The sequence below is a fragment of the Paramisgurnus dabryanus genome, chromosome 4 (assembly GCF_030506205.2).
Source record: "Paramisgurnus dabryanus chromosome 4, PD_genome_1.1, whole genome shotgun sequence".
In the NCBI taxonomy this organism is placed as follows: domain Eukaryota; kingdom Metazoa; phylum Chordata; class Actinopteri; order Cypriniformes; family Cobitidae; genus Paramisgurnus; species Paramisgurnus dabryanus.
The window spans coordinates 44,636,214-44,655,118 of record NC_133340.1 but is presented as its reverse complement, the minus strand read 5'-3'; the positions used below and the strand labels follow the sequence as shown (position 1 = coordinate 44,655,118).

Here is an 18,905-nt window from a genome sequence, read left to right as displayed (position 1 = left end):
CTTAAGCAAGTATGTATGCTAACCGGGCCACAGTTTAACTGCAACATGCATTGCTAGCGCGGCTTACTGATAAGACATTACCGTAAACTAAAGCAATAAGCCCCAAGAAACAGTGGGTTACCAGTTTATTTTATAACAGCTAAGGGGCGTTGTTAGGCAAAATAAAATAAAACATCCCAGTCGGCATTTCAACGTTGATTCAACGTCAGGTACCAACGTTGAATCAACGTTGGATTACCTTTTGGTTTTGCAAAAAATTTCAACGTTGAAATCACGACGTTTCAACGTCACACTTTCAACATAGGTGAATTATGGTTCATATCATGACGCAATTTCAACCTTCTATTTCCTTGTTGTTTTTAACACTAAATATAGATTTTTACTTTACACTGCAATACTCACTAAATTATTTACTGTAAACGTGTCATTTTTAGTGCAATTATCATATGAATGCAACTTGCTACGCATAACTTACAGTACAACCCCATTCATAAAACTAAACACTTAAGGAAGGTAAAGTTTAAATGTGGACAAATAAGATGGCAGGTGCCTACCCTTTCCAAATAAACATGAAAGCAGCTGTTAATGCTTTTATGGATAAAACACATTCTTTCAAACAGTTAGGTTTCCAGTTAGTAGTGCAGAAGTGGAATTTTCTAAATATATAATAAAATCATAAAATATGAAACAAAATCATGTTTAAAAGTCATTTTATTAATCTGAATAGAAAAACTTTATTCAAGAAAAACTGCAAATATGAATTTTGTTGTTGGTTTAGTTGACCGTCTTCTTATGGCCACCACCACCCATCTATTCTGGCTCATGCTGTACTTAATACGATGACAGCATCTAAGGAGGGAAAAAAACACAAGATATTTAATTTTTAAAAAATGCTGCATTTTAGCCCATGTACAAAAAAATCTTATTGCACATCAGGGCAAGATACGTTTTCTTTGATAGTCTGACTTGAAACATTGCATAGCCATCTGATGAAAGAACAAAGCTGTTGTGTTTACGAAGATGACAATGAGGTTCAATTAATATCATCTACAGTGCATTCAGAAATCATACACCTTTCACTTTCAATTTTATGTTGTTGCATGATACTGTAATTGTTTAGATATTTTTACAAAGTAAAAACAGAATTTTAGAAACTTTTGCAAATGTATGAAAAAAGAAAACATCATATTTACATTATACATATTCAGACCCTTTGCAACAACTGAGGTTGCTGAGATGTTTCTACACCTTAAATCGTCCTGATGAACACAAAGATTTTTTAAGGAATGTCTGCAACCAAACTGACCAGAAGCACCATTGACTTACATAGTAGGATAAAGAATACTATGGTAGTGAATGGTGCTTCTGATCGATGTGGTTACAAATGAATCCAATACTGAATGCTTAAGTGATATTAACTTTATATTTTCAACACCCCTAAAAGAGATGCTTAAAGCAAACACTGACAGGTTGCTTTACGTGTGGGTCAAACAGCCTTTTGTGTAGTCCCTTACCAATGAAATCGAAGATGGACTTTAGAACTTCTGGATTGTCTGTGTAAGCCTTTAAACTCGCCCAGACCAGCAAGGCATCTTGTTAGCAGACATCCCGACCTGATCAAAAACTTTTGATTAGGAGATGTTCTAATCCTATTTTTAATATATGTTTTACAAACTTACCACAGGTGATCTGGCAAAGCGACTTACGAAACAGCATCTTCCCAAATCTCCTCTTCAGGCTCATCTTAGCGATCATTGCATTTGATAAAGTTTGGAAAAAGAAAAACAAATTTCATTAGTATAGAAATATAAATGTAATCTTTTGGTTAGAAATACAGAAAACTGTGGCCCAAGTAAAACTTTTAAAGAAATTAAGAATGTTTACATTTTTTGTCATAACACTATTCATTACCTTTTAAGAAGGAATGATTTGGGGATCTGGAAAGACACACTACTTCACCTCTCTGTATTTTATCACACGTCTTCAAATTGCATGTTGATCTGCCAACAATTTAAAACACATAATAAAATAAAAACAAGTCATAGCCCAAAGAAAACATAAATTGTGAAATACAAAACACTGCATCTTAATTATTAGGATTAGTAGAATTTGATTTGGTTACAAAACAAATATTAAATTCATTGTAAGGTTTTAGGGGAGACGCTTCACAAAAAAGAAATAGTAAATTACGGATTTCTATTACAACATGGTATCTTGGTGGTGCATTACCAGGGTAGGTGGTAGCTCATTGACAATTAAAAAAATTATGATTAAAGCCATAATACATAAAGATAAGAACAAATAAATGCTGTCATGTACACCACCACAAAGACCCATTTTTTTCTGTCAATATGAAGCCTCTATAAAACTTGCATCAACATCCACTCTGAACACTGGATTAACTTTTGTCGCTGTATACTGAAAACAAAGTGTTTGAAATATGTAGGCCTACAAACTGTAGAAGGAATAGTGGCATACAAAAGAAATTAATTGCTGTGCTGAAAAGTAACCATTGTATCCTAAATTAGTTTCTTATATTTTCCTAACGACAATGATAAACCAGTCTTGAGAAACAAGTAGCAGGTGTTTTTAAAAAGCCACTCTCAATTCTCACCTGTGAAGTTTCTTGTGTTTGTGTGTCATTCTGTTTCTGACCTGACAACCCTTGCTGTCTGTTTCTTGTTCAATCTTGACAAAATATAAAAAAGAAAAATTAGTGCAATATTGGAAGAGAATTCTATAATGACTTTAATCAGAACATGAATACATACACTTGCATACTGCATTTAAGTAAATACTGTAGAATAGCAGGGTTAACACAACATTACCTGATCCAGATGTAGTGGCTGTTGATGCATGAAAATCTCAGCATTGACAAGATCATCAACACTATTCTAATTTGAAGGGCTCTGATAACGAAGACATTACAAAAGAGTTATAAAAATATACTAAAAACAAGAGCACATTTGTCTAGATGACCATTATTTTCTATTTCCATTAAAACTTGCTAACTATTCTACAAGTAAGCAAAATTACACCGTTACAATGTATTTCAATTCGAATAGAACATGCAAACTTACACGACATGATATTTTCGTACAGAGGAGTTAACTTAAGTGTTTCAAGCCGCTTAAAATCGTGGATACTGCGCGAATGACCGCAGGTGAGCGTCATAAGCGTAATTGAGTGATTGCCATGGAAACATGAGGGTCACGTCGACTATCTTGTCCCTTTTAATTTTATAACTGCATTTATACACATTACCCCGTCGAGAAAACCTCAGCATGATTAATATTGGATTCGACGCCCATGTTATCACGTCATCAATAAGTTTGGATTAATGTCATTAACACGAACTGCTATACGTATCCGTTATTGCGAATTCGTGAGCCATAAAACACCAACATCTCATCTAAGTTTTAACACTTTATCAGTAGAATTTGAGAAACTAAGCAGCTTAACACTGACCGGACCGCACCGCACTCGAGCTGCTCAGGCTGATAGGTGTCTGTGGCGCCTGTAAGACCTCTCGGATATAAGTTACGCTGACTGAACTACGAAATCAACACTTTTTCACCGAAGTTGTCCAAAAAGCCCTTACATTTATAACTAGTTGCTTTTCTGAAGCAAAAACAACCAAGTGGTTAAGTTGATAAAAACACACCTCATATTAATTTATTAATATTCATAATAACGAAATCCAATTTCGGCGGGAACATCCCGTGGACTAGTAAATTAACTACTATAACGAATACATTCGCAACTAACAGAAAAAAAAACCCGATTTGGCATTGTGCTTTTTTGTCATACCACTTTGTATATGTGAATAAAATAACGTTATACGTTTACATTGACTTATAGTCAGGGTTTAAATTGGGCCGGGGCCGTCCGGGGCTAAGCCCCGGCACATAGGCTGAAGGTCGCGCTCTGCTCTTGCCATTGTATCCGCTGCGCTTGTGTGTGTGTACTCGCTGCGCTGGTGTGTGTGCACTGACGCAAAGGGAATAATGCTTTTTCATTCATTATGGGGCATATTCACCAACGCAAGTTCAACGATTTGCGCGAGCAGAGTACATACAAAGTCAATGCAAAGACGCAATCAGACGCGTCCTCGCACGGGGCGATGAAAACGACGCGAATTGGGCGCCGCAATTGCCGCGAAAACACGCGCTTTTCCCTTAGATGCGACTTCACGCAAGTTATGCAACTCAAGCGAAAAAACTCGGAACTTCAAGAACGCGCTCTCACGCAGGATCATTTGACGAGAGAGAAAGAGAGAGAGAGAGAGAGACACAGAGAGAGAGAGAGACAGAGGGAGAGAGGTAAGAATGGTGCCCATGTCGAGAAAACTTCATAGAAGACTAGAAACGTGTAAAGGATTAAAGTATGTATGTCACTCATCTAATTACATTATGTTAAGGATAACACTGGATATAACTATTGTATAGTTTAATAAAATAATGTATTTTGATTACACAAATCAAACCTAACTATATGATTGTTTTAGCTGCTGACCAGCATAGGGAATCTCTATGGCTAATTTATAAGACATGTTGCTGATACAGTACTGTGTGTTGTACCTTTTCTTGTTAATTGAGTCTTTTTGGGTATCTTATGCCTAGAATTATTCAAGGAGGTTGATTCTTTAAACTTCCTTTAAAGTTTGATCAGTTGTGCATAATGATATGTGCAACAAATGGATATAGGGTGTCAAACTCATAGATTTGCATCATTTAAAATTCAGAAGCTCTTTTTAAAATATTTTGGGTCAACCTTTGGCACAGCTTTAAAGCTGAAACTTATCAAATCCTATCAGAGGTCCAGAATGTCATTGAAACACACCAGTGGCTTTGCTATCATCAGTATTAAACATGTTACCCCTTGAAGTACCCCTCCCCGCAGAGCCCCCCCACATAACAAATCCCAATTTAACCCCTGCTTATAGTTCCTTACCTCTTCTTTCTCTGAAGCATTTTCTCGTGTGATACGCAAGATCTCGCAGACAGCCGTTAAAACAGTCCAGTCTCGTGTAATCTCGCGAGATTACCTCGCTACCTGTATATTCAATTATTTGTTACATTTTTTTATAATTTCATCAATTTTATAAAATGAGTTTTTACATTTTTTTTCTGAATGATTCACATATTATAAAACATATTTTATTGTCTCTCTGCAACCATTTACTTCACTGTTGTTTCAACGTTGTTTCAACGTTGAACAAACAACTGACGTTATTTCAACCAAATTTCAACGTTGATTTTTAAGCATTTTATTAACCTTTTTCAACCGTTTACCATTCACCGTTGTTTCAACGTTGTTTCAACGTTGAACAAACAACTGACCTAATTTCAACCAAATTTCAACGTTGAAGGTCGGTCATATGCCCGCTGGGATAAGTTGTAATTATTAGGGGTGACCCCGAATAGTCGAAGATTCGATGCATCGATAGGAGAAGCCTGATTCGACTACCAATCTCACAGTCGAATCGTCGCAAATGTGTTATGAAATGAGGATCATTCAATTTTGGCCGTATATGGGTGCACACATTATCTGATTTCACATATAACAGCTTTCTCACAATATATTAATATACTGCATATTATGATAATGCTCCAAATAATATGTGAAGTAGCAGCTTTCAATAAATATTTTTAAAATGCGTTTATAAATCCAACAATCTCTGTGTCCGGGCTAACGTACACGTGCATAAGAGGTTTCTATGTTAATAAACCATTGCCTCTTTGCAGGGGCGTCAGTTTGTGTTGAAAAGTGGTGGGGACAAAAAATCAGATGAAAAAACATTACAGCAGGACGGGAAAAATATTGAATAACAACGCATCAAAAATGGGCATAGTGTAGGCTGGTCAACAACAGAAAAATACTCAGCATAAAACCCTCAACAATGTTGACTGCACATGTAACAGTCCATGCAACACCAGCTCAACCGAACAGTGCCAAAGCACCATACTGTAGAAAACAGCAGCACGTTAAGTCAATGATTACAATGAAATTCATTACATATGTAAAAGAAAACACACTATAAGCACACAACGCAACATATGTGACCCTGGACCACAAAACGTACACTGCAAAAATTATTTTCAAGAAAAAAATTTCTTTGTATTTTTGCCTAGTTTTCAGTAAAAATATCTAAAAATTCTTAAATTAAGATGCTTTTTCTTGGAAAATAAGAAATAAGTCTAGTTTTTAAACGAAAAAGACAAAATTTAAGTGATTTTGTGCATAAAACAAGCAAAAAAATCTGCCAATGGGGTAAGCAAAATTTTTTTTCTTAAACACTAAATTCGCAAATTGGCAGATTTTTTAAATTTGATATTTTTGGTCTAAAAACTAGATTTTTGCACATCAAGAAAAAGCATCTTAATTTAAGAATGTTTAGATATTTTACTAAGAAATTTTTTCTTGAAAATCTGACTTTCTTACTTAGTATTTTGTCTTGTTTTCAGTAGAAATATCTAAAAATAAGAGCAAAATGACTTAAGAAAATAAGTCTTGTTTCTAGACAAAAACTATACAATTTAAGTGAATTTGTGCTTAAAACAAGCAAAAATATCTGCCAATGGGGTGAGAACATTTTGCTTAAATTTGCTTATTTTTAGATTTTTTTTGTCACCCCATTGGCAGATATTTTAGTTTTAAGGACAAATTCACTTAAATTGTATATTTTTTTGTCTAAAAACTATACTTATTTTCTTTATGTCATTTTGCTCATCAAGAAAAAGCATCTTGATTTAAGAATTTGTAGATATTTTTAATGAAAACAAGAAAAAAATACTAAGTAAGAAAGTCATTTTTGCAGTGTAAGTCGCACAGGTATTGATAGATTTTTCAGAAAATTTTAACCAAATGCTTTCGAAAAGTGGTGGGGACTAAATCAGCCATTTCAAAAAGTGGTGGGGACATGTCCCCAGCGTCCCCAGTGTAAATGACACCTATGCCTCTTTGATTCTACATTTAAAAGACAAAGCTGGCAAATTATATGATTGCCTTTCGTTCTTTTAATAATTTCTATATTTTATTTTATTTATAAATCACTTCGGGTTATCTGATTTAACTATTTGGCTTGTGTTTTGTTTCCGTGCACGAGGCATTTTGCATATTTGTTCTGCACTTTGTTGACCTTATTTTATTTAAAAAAATGTATTTATTATAAACGTAAATTCTGATCTAATTTAAGTATAAATTTTGGATAGTTTTAGATTAATGCCTTACAGAAAAAATATCTTCTTTAAATAAACAAATGTCAAATGAAAGCACAAACCATCCGCTTTCAAACAACAACAACAACAAAAAACGTTTCATCAAACCTTCATTTGTTCTCTTATCAGTTATCACCTCTCAAATTTTCAGCTAAAGGCGGAGATCATTCCATTTTTGTGAAGAACTTTTGTAAGAGATTAGATTCAGAGCCATCAAAACTTACACGTCACGCTAAATCCACCACAACGCTGTTGTGTCGAGTGAATGCGTCAGTGTTTAATTTGGGTAAGATTGCCATCTAGTGAATAATAGCGGAAACATCAATTTAAGACAAAAACAACTCAGAGAACATTTTCTCTTTATTGACGAAACGACTTAACACTATCTATGACATTTATCTGGATATCGCCGTAATTGTGCAAATGTAGAAAAAAAAATGATTAAAGACTGTGGTGTTTATTTTTATAAAGCAGTACGCAGCAACAGTGGCGCAGTGATACTTATGTAATACGGTCTGAACCGTGGGTTTACCATAGACAGTAAAAGAAATGGACACAACGACCCCATTGGATTCAACGGAGACAAGTGGCCCTGTCCCAAATGGCGCACTTCATGTGGACTTTCGGTCTCGTGGCCTTAAATTGCGCGTTCTCACTTAGTCTACGAGTCCGAAGGGTGTCCCATCTGTCATTTTTACGCTTTGAAGTGTGCTCATCAGCGCCTCCTTTGCCCCCTTGATGCGGTCTTCAGCGAAGCCCGCACTGCAGCAGGCTTCGTGCACTTTGCCAACCCAGAAGTCCTTGCGAAAGGGCAATCGAACCAATCAGACGACGGAAGGGAGGAGTTCACACTGACGGGCAACTTCTCTACCTATTTTCCGGTGTGATGCTCGAGTCTGTCCCAAAATACGACTCCGGTGCACCCACGTGGACTCGCATCAAGGGTCCCTAAAGTCTGGACTACGTGATGTCATCAAAGTGTGGACTCTGAGGAGGACCACAAGTCCGGAGTGTGCCATTTGGGACAGGGCCACTGAAGTCAATTAGAAGCACGCACTTCCTGGGTGTCGAGCGTACTGCGCAGACTCAAACTGAGCTCAATGACGTGGATGTCACGTGAGCAACCTGTCTGGCAATTGTAAGTCTTCTAATAGTCGTGCCACGGGAAATCTGAATCACCTACTGAATCTTGCAGAGACGGCGAGCGTGAACAGGAGCACATTTTGGTTAGTATTCTGATTAGTAATCTCCCTCACTTTATGCCTTCACGTCCACCCGATTGCTTCATAGTCAGTAAAAGATTGCCTGTGAGCTTCTCTCCCAGTTCATACGGTAATTTCTCTACTGTGCGACAGAAAGTCGCAGGTTATGACGCAATCGTTAGCCTATTTTTACAAAAACTGCTTCTACTGGGACATAACGTAAGATACATGGTAATGGAGCCTTTTATACATTTTCGTGTTTCTTTAGAAATAATTAATGGACAAATGGAGTCTTTAAACGCCTCAGATGTAAAGTTATTCGCTGTCAAAGTGACGCCAAAATGAATGGGAGTCAATGGGATGCTAACAGCAGATGGGTGTTCGCTAAGCAATGGCGGCGTCCAGGGAAGCTTCAATAAAATATGAAACCCTGCCCCCCTGGGGTTTACCGGGGTACTTTATCACGGCTTAGAACGCGTTTCAACCAATCAGAATGAAGAACTAGAACGAGCCGTTTTATAATAGACATTTTAGAACACTCAGGGGAAAATAAACACATCCATACCGGCATGTTCCACATCCATCGAAAGCCCAAAAGGTAATGTTTCAGTCGCTGCTCCTGAAGAATGCCATGAATTCCAGGATTTGTTCTATGATACTTCTACAGGCACTGGTCACCCTGGCATACAATAAACCAGGTCGTACAGATGGTACAACAGTGGATCGAATGGAAGACTTGGCAGGACTCCAATGTTAAAAGAAAAATATAGAAAAGAAATTCATGTTGATAAGCCAACAATGCTTCTGGGAAAATGAGTATCCAAAACACTGACTTTGCTGAAAGAACCCAGAAATGGCCAAAACAATAGAGTATTCTCAAGTAGCCCTCTATAAGCTTTTTACAGTCATTGTTTTTCTTTTGATAGCAGTAACAACAAGCAGTAAGGTGGTGTCCTTCAAACCTGAATTATAAAGAAATTAGTGTTTGTAGTGATTGCCTCTAAAGGTTGTGCAACTAAAAACTAGGTTTGTTTCATTATTTAAAATATTTTGTTATATAAATTAAAACAACAATCAAAACAAACTATCAAATATAAAAAAAAACACTGATGTGTGTGAATTTGTTGTTTTTCTGGAAAAGTTCAGACAGATTTGTCCATATCTGCCTATTACTCAAAATTATAATTAGTAACGTAATACAAATATTCCCAAACCCATTTGCAAGATTTAACAATAAAGATGAGAAAACCAGTCGTACAAACATAACAGAGACTTCATAATCAGTACGTGAAGGGAAAGTCAAACTACACTTTTCATGCCAATGACTTTCATTCGTATGCAAATGCTGGGGACTGGAAACACAAGCTTTTAAATGTTTCACATTTCAGTGAACTCTGGTGAATTCCCAGGAAATTTGTATGACATGAAGACGTGTGACAGTGACTGTGACCTATGAAAGAATAATGTCATGGTGTGACCTTGTAAAAAAATACTAGATGGAGAAAACCGATAACACTGATAAAATCAAAAAGGTTGAAAGGTTTGTCACATGGTATTGTGTCTGGTTGCTGCTCATATTTGCAGATGGTCCATAAAAATTTAGCATGCTGAAAGTCTATTGTGACCACCCTTATGTGTGGTTTAAATGGTAAGGATATTATGCAGATAATTGTCTTAAGGTGATGATCAGTTCAGGAAGGTGATTGGTGAATTCACAATGATGAAGATTAATTAGCGAGCATGAGGAATAGTATTAAAAGGTATGTCGACTTGACAAACATTCCTGAATGCTTATCACCATATCTAGACACAATACAGTCTTTGTTGCTCTTTGTTGGTTTTAAGCCGTAGCCCCAGACGTTTCATATTTCAAGGAGTGACATTTTGATGCTAAACTGGCATCTTGTGAGACAGAGCTAACACCAGCCAGTCACCTAAGCGGATCCCCGGAAGTCTTAGTAGAGCAGGGACGCATCCATACATTTGCGAACGTGCGAGGAGAAAGAGCTAGGCCGACCGGAAGCACCTGCTATTGTTAGAGAAACCAACCTCTTGAGGCTAGGTTTGGTTGTGAGATGTGCTAAATTGATGCCTGATGCAACTGATCAGCCAGAGCTTCTTAGTGGCAGCCTTAGAGTTAGAGATAATGACTGTTCTAAGGTTAGATTTACCACATTAATCTGTGGCTGCAGTGCTGCTGCTGTTTCTACCCCAAAGATCTCTGAGGGGGGTTCATTTAGCCACACTTTTCCATGATTTGCATATACTTGTCTTTAGAATGTCAAATTTGCACTCGGTTGTATAAATCTATCTCATCTAATGTGCTGGATGATACAGTTTCTTTTTTATCTGCTGGTCAAATAAATATTTAATCTAGCAGTGTCACGAGTAACAATCTTTGTCAACTCATACATTTAAAGGAATACTTCACCAATTTAGCATTCAGCTTTGTATCAGTAGAAACCTGGCAGTATTTCTGAATGAACGTGTTTCCCTCCCTCATGTCCCAGTGAGAGGAGAGATATCTGTATTCTGGTTGTCCAAAAAAGTCCTCCGATGACGCAAAATGACGATTTTTGCGTCATCGGAGGAGTTTTTGGCCAGAGGCAAAGACTACAGCCAGTATTAGGAGCTACTTCCGCCTGTTTTCTCCCCGCCCATAGGGGTTGGACTGCGAGTCCATTCGGAAAAGCCCGAACCAAAACAAGAGTCAGCCATCTTAAATCTTCGCTAAGCTAAGCTAGCCTGGGTCTTGCTTTGTGGAGAAAGCCGAGTAAACAAACCACGACGGCAGAGTGTAGTTTTGAAAACGGATGGCAGAAGGGGATTTTGATGACCTGTTGCTCGAATCTGATGGTCGTGGTACCTGTACGAGCCGCAATACAACGAGGATCAGTTACGGATGATTGAGGAACAAGAGGCTGCCACCGCGGCTTCTGTAGCCGAGGTGGGGCCGGTCTGATGGTTTAGGTGCTCTCGCTGTGCGCCTCGCTGTTGCTCGAATCTGATGGTCGTGGTACCTGTCTAGCCGCAATACAACGAGGAACAGTTACGGATGAACAAGGAACAAGAGGCTGCCACCGCGGCTGCTGTAGCCGAGGTGGGGCCGGTCTGGTGGTTTACATGCTCTCGCTGTGCGCCTATGGACACCAAAAGAGAGTCATATTGCTGTCGCAGGAAGAAACGGAGGCATGGGTATAAAGTGAGTATTTTGTTTTTCACGTCCGTCAGCTGAGCTATGGTTGTTATATTTACACCTATGTTAGCCTATTGTATGTGAAAATAGCTTGCATTGCTAACGTCGTGCTTACTGTTTTTCCTTACATCCTCGTCATTTTATGGAATGGGTTTTGCAAGGCGAAAGACTGGGGAAAGGACATCGACTTGTTTTACCTGCCTGTGTTGTTCAGGACATCAGACGTAGATATCCAGCTCCTCACAGACATTATAGCGGCTATAAAGAAACAAATGAAGCTCTGGATCAGCTATGAGTGGGAGTTGTTTATGTTTTTTAATAAAAAGTTAAAACTCATATTTGTTGTGGTTCGTGTTATAGTCCTTATTGTTGCTACATTAGAGTTTATAAAGAAACAGTGACTGCAATTTGAGGAAAGCATTCTTTTTTTAAAGTTTAGGTCTAAATTGTGTAACACACATAATATTTGGCTTTATTTTTAACCCAAATGATTTTGTAAAGTAAGTAATGACAGCTAAATCACAGTAACAGTAATCATTGCGCCTCCACAAGTCTATAATGTATAACTTTGGTGTACAAAAGACAGGGTTAGATGAAGAAATGTATTTTTTATTATTCAAAAAGGAAAAATATTGTGCCACCAGTGGAAAGAACACATTAAAATAAACAAGGACATAATTTACATCTAAAAATGTCCTGCACAAAATAAAAACAAAGCAAAACATAATAATAATTATGTGTGTATATACACACAGTAGCCTATATAATAATGTAAAAGTGGACACAGCAATAGAATTTAGGGAAGAGGTGATTGTTATTATTATTATTATTATTATTATTAGAAAGTGTCAGTCTCAGAAGTGACTTTTGAAAGAAGTCGTGGCAGCCTCCTTTGATGGTTTAGGCACTAGTGCAATGTTGGGTGGCAGTGGGGAGGTTGGCACGTTGAACACAATGTTTGGATTGAGTCTTTTGTCAATGGCCTTCTGGATGACTTCGTCTACAAACTGTGTGGTATGAAGCTTTTCTTCAAGACCCACTGCTTGGATCTCTTGCAGAACATTTGGTTGAACCGTGCTTCTCCTGTAAAGGGTAGAAAATTAGATTAGATTCAACTTTACTGTCATTATGCAGAGTACAAGTACAAAATTTGTGTCCAACCAGAAATGCAAAAAATACAGTGCAGTGTAGACAGTAGTATACTGTTTGTTTACAGAAGGTGGTTAGAGTAATATAAACAAAATATAAATGTTTCAGTTTATTAGCTGTTACCTTGTAACCCTTACGAAAAAGAAGTATACTTCAAGCTCATTTTATTAAGTATACTTAAGTAATGTTGGAGTATAGTTTTAAGTATACTTTATGTAGTAAGTGTACTAACATTTATGTTCTAGTAGTATACTTGTAAGTGTACTGCTTGAATACCGCTTGGTACTAAATTGGCCCACTTTTAGTATATAGAAGTATACTTCTAAGTGTACTATAAGTGTAAGAGTAGTCAACTTTAAGTGTACAACTAGTGCACAATTAGTTCTTCATTTGTACTGCAAGTGAACTCATGACTATACTAGTAGTTTTCTAGACTTATACTTCAAGTGTGCATGCAAATGTTCTGTTAGTGTACTCTTAGTAAACTAGTAGGTTACTTATTGTGTGCTGCAGGTACACTTCCAAGTGTTCTTTTAATATACTTTTAGTTAACTAGTAGTTTACTAGTCATAGACTGAAAGTGTAAATGCAAGTGTTCTGTTAGTGTACTCTTAGTAAACTAGTAGGTTACTTATTGTGTGCTGCAGGTATACTTCCAAGTGTTCTTTTAATATACTTTCAGTTAACTAGTAGTTTACCAGTCATATACTGATAGTGTATGTCACAAGGTGACGTTTTGCATAGGGCGGAACCGAAGGTAGGAGGGACGAGTTCCGCCCGGAAGAAGCAAAAACACCGGAACTTCTGGGTTTTCCCCGAAGCCAAATCAGCCCGTATTAGACACAGGTGGGGTTATTAAACGTAGCGATCACCGATAGGACATTGAAGAGGAGGAGCTAGATATATAAGGAGCCCCGAAATCACAAATGGTGTGCTTCTTTGTTGTGCCGGTGTTGGGGTGCTGTTGCTGCGTTTTGGCTGTGTTCTAGGCTGGGGTGCGACGAAATCATTCCCTTTGGGAAGAAAGAAGCGGAAGAAGGTAAATGCTTACTGCAAGGAGGAATTTCTGTTGAGGATAACTGGGCGAAGAAGGACAAACAATACAGGCTTGCACGTGAGTATTGTTGGAATACTGTATAAACATTGAGAAGGAGGAATTGTTTGGCGTGTGTTTGGAGTGTCAGTTTATAGCGCCGGCCCCACCGGAGAACGAAGCGTGGGTGAGCCGACGGACGCTTAGGAAGACAAACCGGGAACCCATACGTACTCATCTATCACTCTCCCTTTGCGCTGGAAACCACGCCCGACAAGCCACACATGAAACCGGGGACTAAGCTGCCTATATCCCTACCTCACGAAGAGTGTGTGTGTGTGTGTGATGCTGTGGGTGAGTCTTGATTTTCGATTTGTGTATTATCACTAAAGCTTGCAGTGCAGTGCTGTGCTTTCTTTTGGAGATAAAGACTGTCTTACCTCAGGGATCCCGTGTGGGAGTGCCAAAACGTTGTGCTAACCAACGCAAGTGGGGGAAATCAATTACCCGCAACACCAGTGTGACCCGTGGAGCCATCGCTGATCCTGAGTGAGGGCGGTGGTGAACCGTGTTGGAGATCTGCGTGAGTAACATACGAGTATTCCTTATTTGGGCCGTAGGCCAGTGTTGTGGGCAGCCTTTTTCATCACCATCTGTGTGCGGAGCCTCTTCAGAGAGTTCGCCCCTGCTCAGCATCCCTGGAACCAGTACAGGAAGAGTGAGAGCTAGGGAGGCGTCCGGCCCCGCACGCCCTGTCTGTTATGGCCCTGTAAGTCCACCGCTCCCGGGAGAAGCGTTGGGTGAGTAAATCTGTGAAGAAACACGAAGCCTGTGAGTCACGTATGTTTATGAATGCTAACTTACCTCTGCTTATAGCAGACCTGTGAGGGAAAACGCAAAGCCTCAGTCTGTGAGTCACGTCTGTCTATGAATGCTAACTTACCTCTGCTTATAGCAAACCTGTGAGGGATAACGCAAAGCCTCAGTCTGTGAGTCACGTATGCTTTCGAATGATAACCTACCTCCGCTGTCCGTAACCCTGTGAAGAAACACAAAGAACCTCAGTCTGTGAGTCACGTATGTTTATGAATGCCAACTTACCTCTGCTTTCAGTAACCCTGTGAAGAAACACGAAGAACCTCAGTCAGTGAGTCACGTATGTCCATGAATGCTAACTTACCTCTGCTTATAGCAAACCTGTGAGGGAAGACACAAAGCCCCAGTCTGTGAGCCACGTATGCACTTGAATGAGAACTTACCTCTGCTTTCAGTAACCCTGTGGAGAAACACGAAGAACCTCAGTCTGTGAGTCACGTACGTTTATGAATGCTAACTTACCTCTGCTTTCAGCAAACCTGTGAGGAAACACGAGAAGTTCCAGTCTGTGAGCTACGTATGTCCATGAACGAAGACTTGCCTCTGCTTTCAGCGAATCTGTGAGGAAACACGAAGAACCTCAGTCTGTGAGTCACGTATGTCTACGAATGCCAACTTACCTCAGTTTTCAGTAACCCTGTGAAGAAACACGAAGAACCTCAGTCAGTGAGTCACGTATGTCCATGAATGCTTACTTACCTCTGCTTATAGCAAACCTGTGAGGGAAGACACAAAGCCCCAGTCTGCGAGCCACGTATGCACTTGAATGAGAACTTACCTCTGCTTTCAGTAACCCTGTGGAGAGACACGAAGAACCTCAGTCTGTGAGTCACGTACATTTATGAATGCTAACTTACCTCTGCTTTCAGCAAACCTGTGAGGAAACACGAGAAGTTCCAGTCTGTGAGTCACGTATGTCCATGAACGAAGACTTGCCCCTGCTTCCAGCAAATCTGTGAGGAAACACAAGAAGTCCCAGTCTGTGAGTCACGTACGTCCATAGATGAGAACTTACCTCTGCTATCAGTAAACCTGTGAGGAGAAGCAAGGAGTCCCCCGTGGTGCCTACTTACCCCTAGCTGCCGTACGGCCTCGACCCTGGCTCCAACGCGGCTTGGAAGAGAAACCTGTGGGCGAGAACAGAAAAACACTTTAGAGATACAGTCTCTACGAGTTAGCTGGCAAGTGGCTGAGAAACACCAAGCTCATTATTCACTGCATCTCTTGTGTTCTGCCTCCAGGAGAAGGGGAGGGCGCCACGGACAGCAGAGAACCCTCAGACAGGAGTCCTACTCCCTTACGTCCTGGGAAATCCAGTCTGAAACCAGAGGGAGAGAGAACTGTTTTAAACTGCCTTTTCCCCTTTCCCCTTGCTTTTAAATATTTAATAAAGCTGTATCTTAAACTTTAGTATACTTGTTTGTCTGGTCATTGAGGTGGTCTTGGGAACCTCCTCAAGGTGGAAACTAGGAAGGGGCGTGACCCTTTAACTATCTCGGGTCCGCTCCGACCTGTGACAGATTTGGCGTAGTCGGCAGGGCTCCACCTCGAGTTGAGCCACCAAGGCCCTCCAATAGCCGACGACGAGTTGCTCGAAGCCCCACCCCGTGTTGTGCCCGAGAGGCCTGAAGCCCCACCCCGTGCCATGCCCATATTCCTGGGGAACCCCTGGGTGCAGAGATATAGCGGACTAGAGTCAGATGTGCGCTTGTCCGAGTGGAAAGCCCAGATCGAATATCTGGCCGGCCTCCAGGGGCTGAGTGCCATCCAGCAACAGCAGTTTGTACTGAATTCCCTAGAAGGGGAAGCCCGACGTGAAGTGCAAGCCGCCCCCGAAGCCGTCCGAGCCACTGCCCAGACGATTTTCCAGTTCCTCACCGACCTATATGGCGATGCCACTCCTGTAGCTGTCCTACGAGCCCAGTTCTTTAATTGCAAACAAGGCACCCGGCAATCGATTAGAGCCTTCGCGCTAAGGCTGCGCGAGCAATTTACCCGCCTGCAGAGACGTGAAGATCATGGGCTGGGAGATGAGGAAACCCTGTTGAGGGACCAATTTCTGCTGGGGCTGAAGGAGGGCCCCGTGCGTCAGAGCTTGAGGGTACAATTCCGAAGGGACCCTGCACTTACGTTCGAAGACCTGAAGAAGGAAGCCATAGCCCTCGAAGGTGATCAAGTCGAGGTAAAGGATGCCCCCGTGTGTGCGGCCGTAAGCGGCCCCGCGGCGACGGCCCCAGAGGGGGTAGATTGGAAACAAGCCCTCAAAATGGAGCTCTTGAAAGATGTGAAGGAACAGATGGCGGAGCAATCGAAGACCCTGGTTGGGGAGCTGCGCTTGGGACGTGGTAGGCATGATGACGGCCCCGCCCCCCGGGAGCGAATGTACTCTGAACGAGTACCAGCCGGCACGGCCTCGCCTAAGGGAAGCGGTAAGTACTACGTAACTTGTAGCTAGTACGTACATTGGCCGACGTACTCTGAAACTGTCAGCTGCACGCCGGCCCCCCCAAATTTTTCCCAGACCCCGGGGTGGGGCCCATCTCGCCCGAGGGCCGGCCCGGTCGCGTGAGGTGCGTCCCGTCCCCCAGGGGGGCGGAGCTAGCCGGGGTCAAAAACATGGGGTTTCTCTTGCAGTTCGGCCCTCGGCCACCGTGCGGCAGCACGCCCGGGCGTCCACGGGACCCCTAAACTGACAGTTGCAATTTAGGAAGTGCAATTCATCGGGCGACGGCCCCGGACCCCCCCATTTGTCCACAGACCCACTATTTGTCCATTTGCCCATTATTTGCGCGGATTGACCCCCTGACCCCACCTGACCGCAACCCCCACCCCCCCATGACACGGACCCACTATTTGTCCATTTGCCCATTATTTGCGCGGATTGACCCCCTGACCCCACCTGACCGCACCCCCCACCCCCCATGACACGGACCCACTATTTGTCCATTTGCCCATTATTTGCGCGGATTGATCCCCTGACCACACCTGACCTCACCCCCGACTCCCCCCCATGCCACGGACCCACTATTTGTCCATTTGCCCATTAGTTTACCCCACCTTCCGTTTGACCTCGCCCGATCTTCACCAAATTCGCACCACGCGTAGAGTGCGCCTAGATTAAGACGTTAAGGCGTACCCCAGTCGTATATTCCTGACGGATCATTTTGACCTCCCCCGATCTTCACAAAATTCGCACCAGGCGTAGAGCGCACCGAGACTAATACAGCGGCGCAGGTCCCACCCTCCTAGATCGTTCCTGTGCCGAGATAGAGGCCTGACACGTACATGTAAATAGTCTGCCAATGGACGAATAATGGGTTTGTGTCAGTTTTTTCCTTTAGAGCCTCTGTGATTTCGACCGAGTTAGCGCGACACGGACGAAGCGTGGAGACCGTCGAGGTCACTTGTGCGCACGTACGACATGTACACGAACCCACTATTTTTTTTTTAATGGAATCGATGACACGTGTCAGTGCCGTAGCTCCGCCCCACAACGAGTCACCGCCCCGAGAAGCGCGTTCCCGAGCACGGCTCGACCCCCTCATCACGCGTGAGCGGTTTGAGCCAAATCCGGCAAAGTTTAAAATTTTGTCCAAACAAATTTTGGTCTTTTTTGGACCAAATTTTCGACCTCCTCCGATCTTCACCAAACTCGCACTACGCGTCAAGCGTGCCGAGACTAAGACAGGGGTGCAGATCCCACCCTCCTAGCTCGTTCCTGTGCCGAGATAGAGGCCTGACACCTACATACAAATAGTCTGCCAATGGACGAATAATGGGTTTGTGTCACTGCTTTCCTTTAGAGCCTCACTGATTTTGACCGCATTAGCGCGACACGGCCCCCTGTGGGATGTTACGACGGGCGTATCAGGGCCGCGCGACGTTCGGGGACCACGCGGGGGTTGCGACACTTTTTCATTAAACCAATGTTATTTTCCGTAATGGGTTTGCGGACGCGCTCCTCGTGACCCCGCGCGGTGTCAGATGACCTCTGGGGGGCCCCCGATCGACATATCCGAATCTGGAGAACGTAGCTCCAAAATAAGACAAGGTTGTCCAAATGTTCTCAAAATCACTCATCATAATCCTCTTGATGGCCTAGACCACCACACCATGTTGTTTGCCATTCGAGCTCTGTTTCGCTAACTTTTTTTCTGAAGGTCCCAGGGGTCTGCGCTTCGGAGAGAAGAGCAAATAACCCTACTGAAGTCCTTTTTAAGCAAGGAAGA

General features: G+C 41.6%; 1 long non-coding RNA gene across 1 annotated transcript; it reads right to left on the bottom strand.

The window, feature by feature from the left end:
• Positions 1-693: 693 nt before the first annotated feature.
• Positions 694-2,901, bottom strand: LOC135735545 (uncharacterized). The gene is made up of 6 exons (XR_010527638.2): positions 2,829-2,901; positions 2,615-2,688; positions 1,912-2,000; positions 1,680-1,743; positions 1,515-1,613; positions 694-849 (listed from the first exon to the last, which is right to left on the bottom strand). It is a non-coding gene; the product is annotated as an uncharacterized lncRNA (long non-coding RNA).
• Between the last annotated feature and the right edge of the window lie 16,004 nt (positions 2,902-18,905).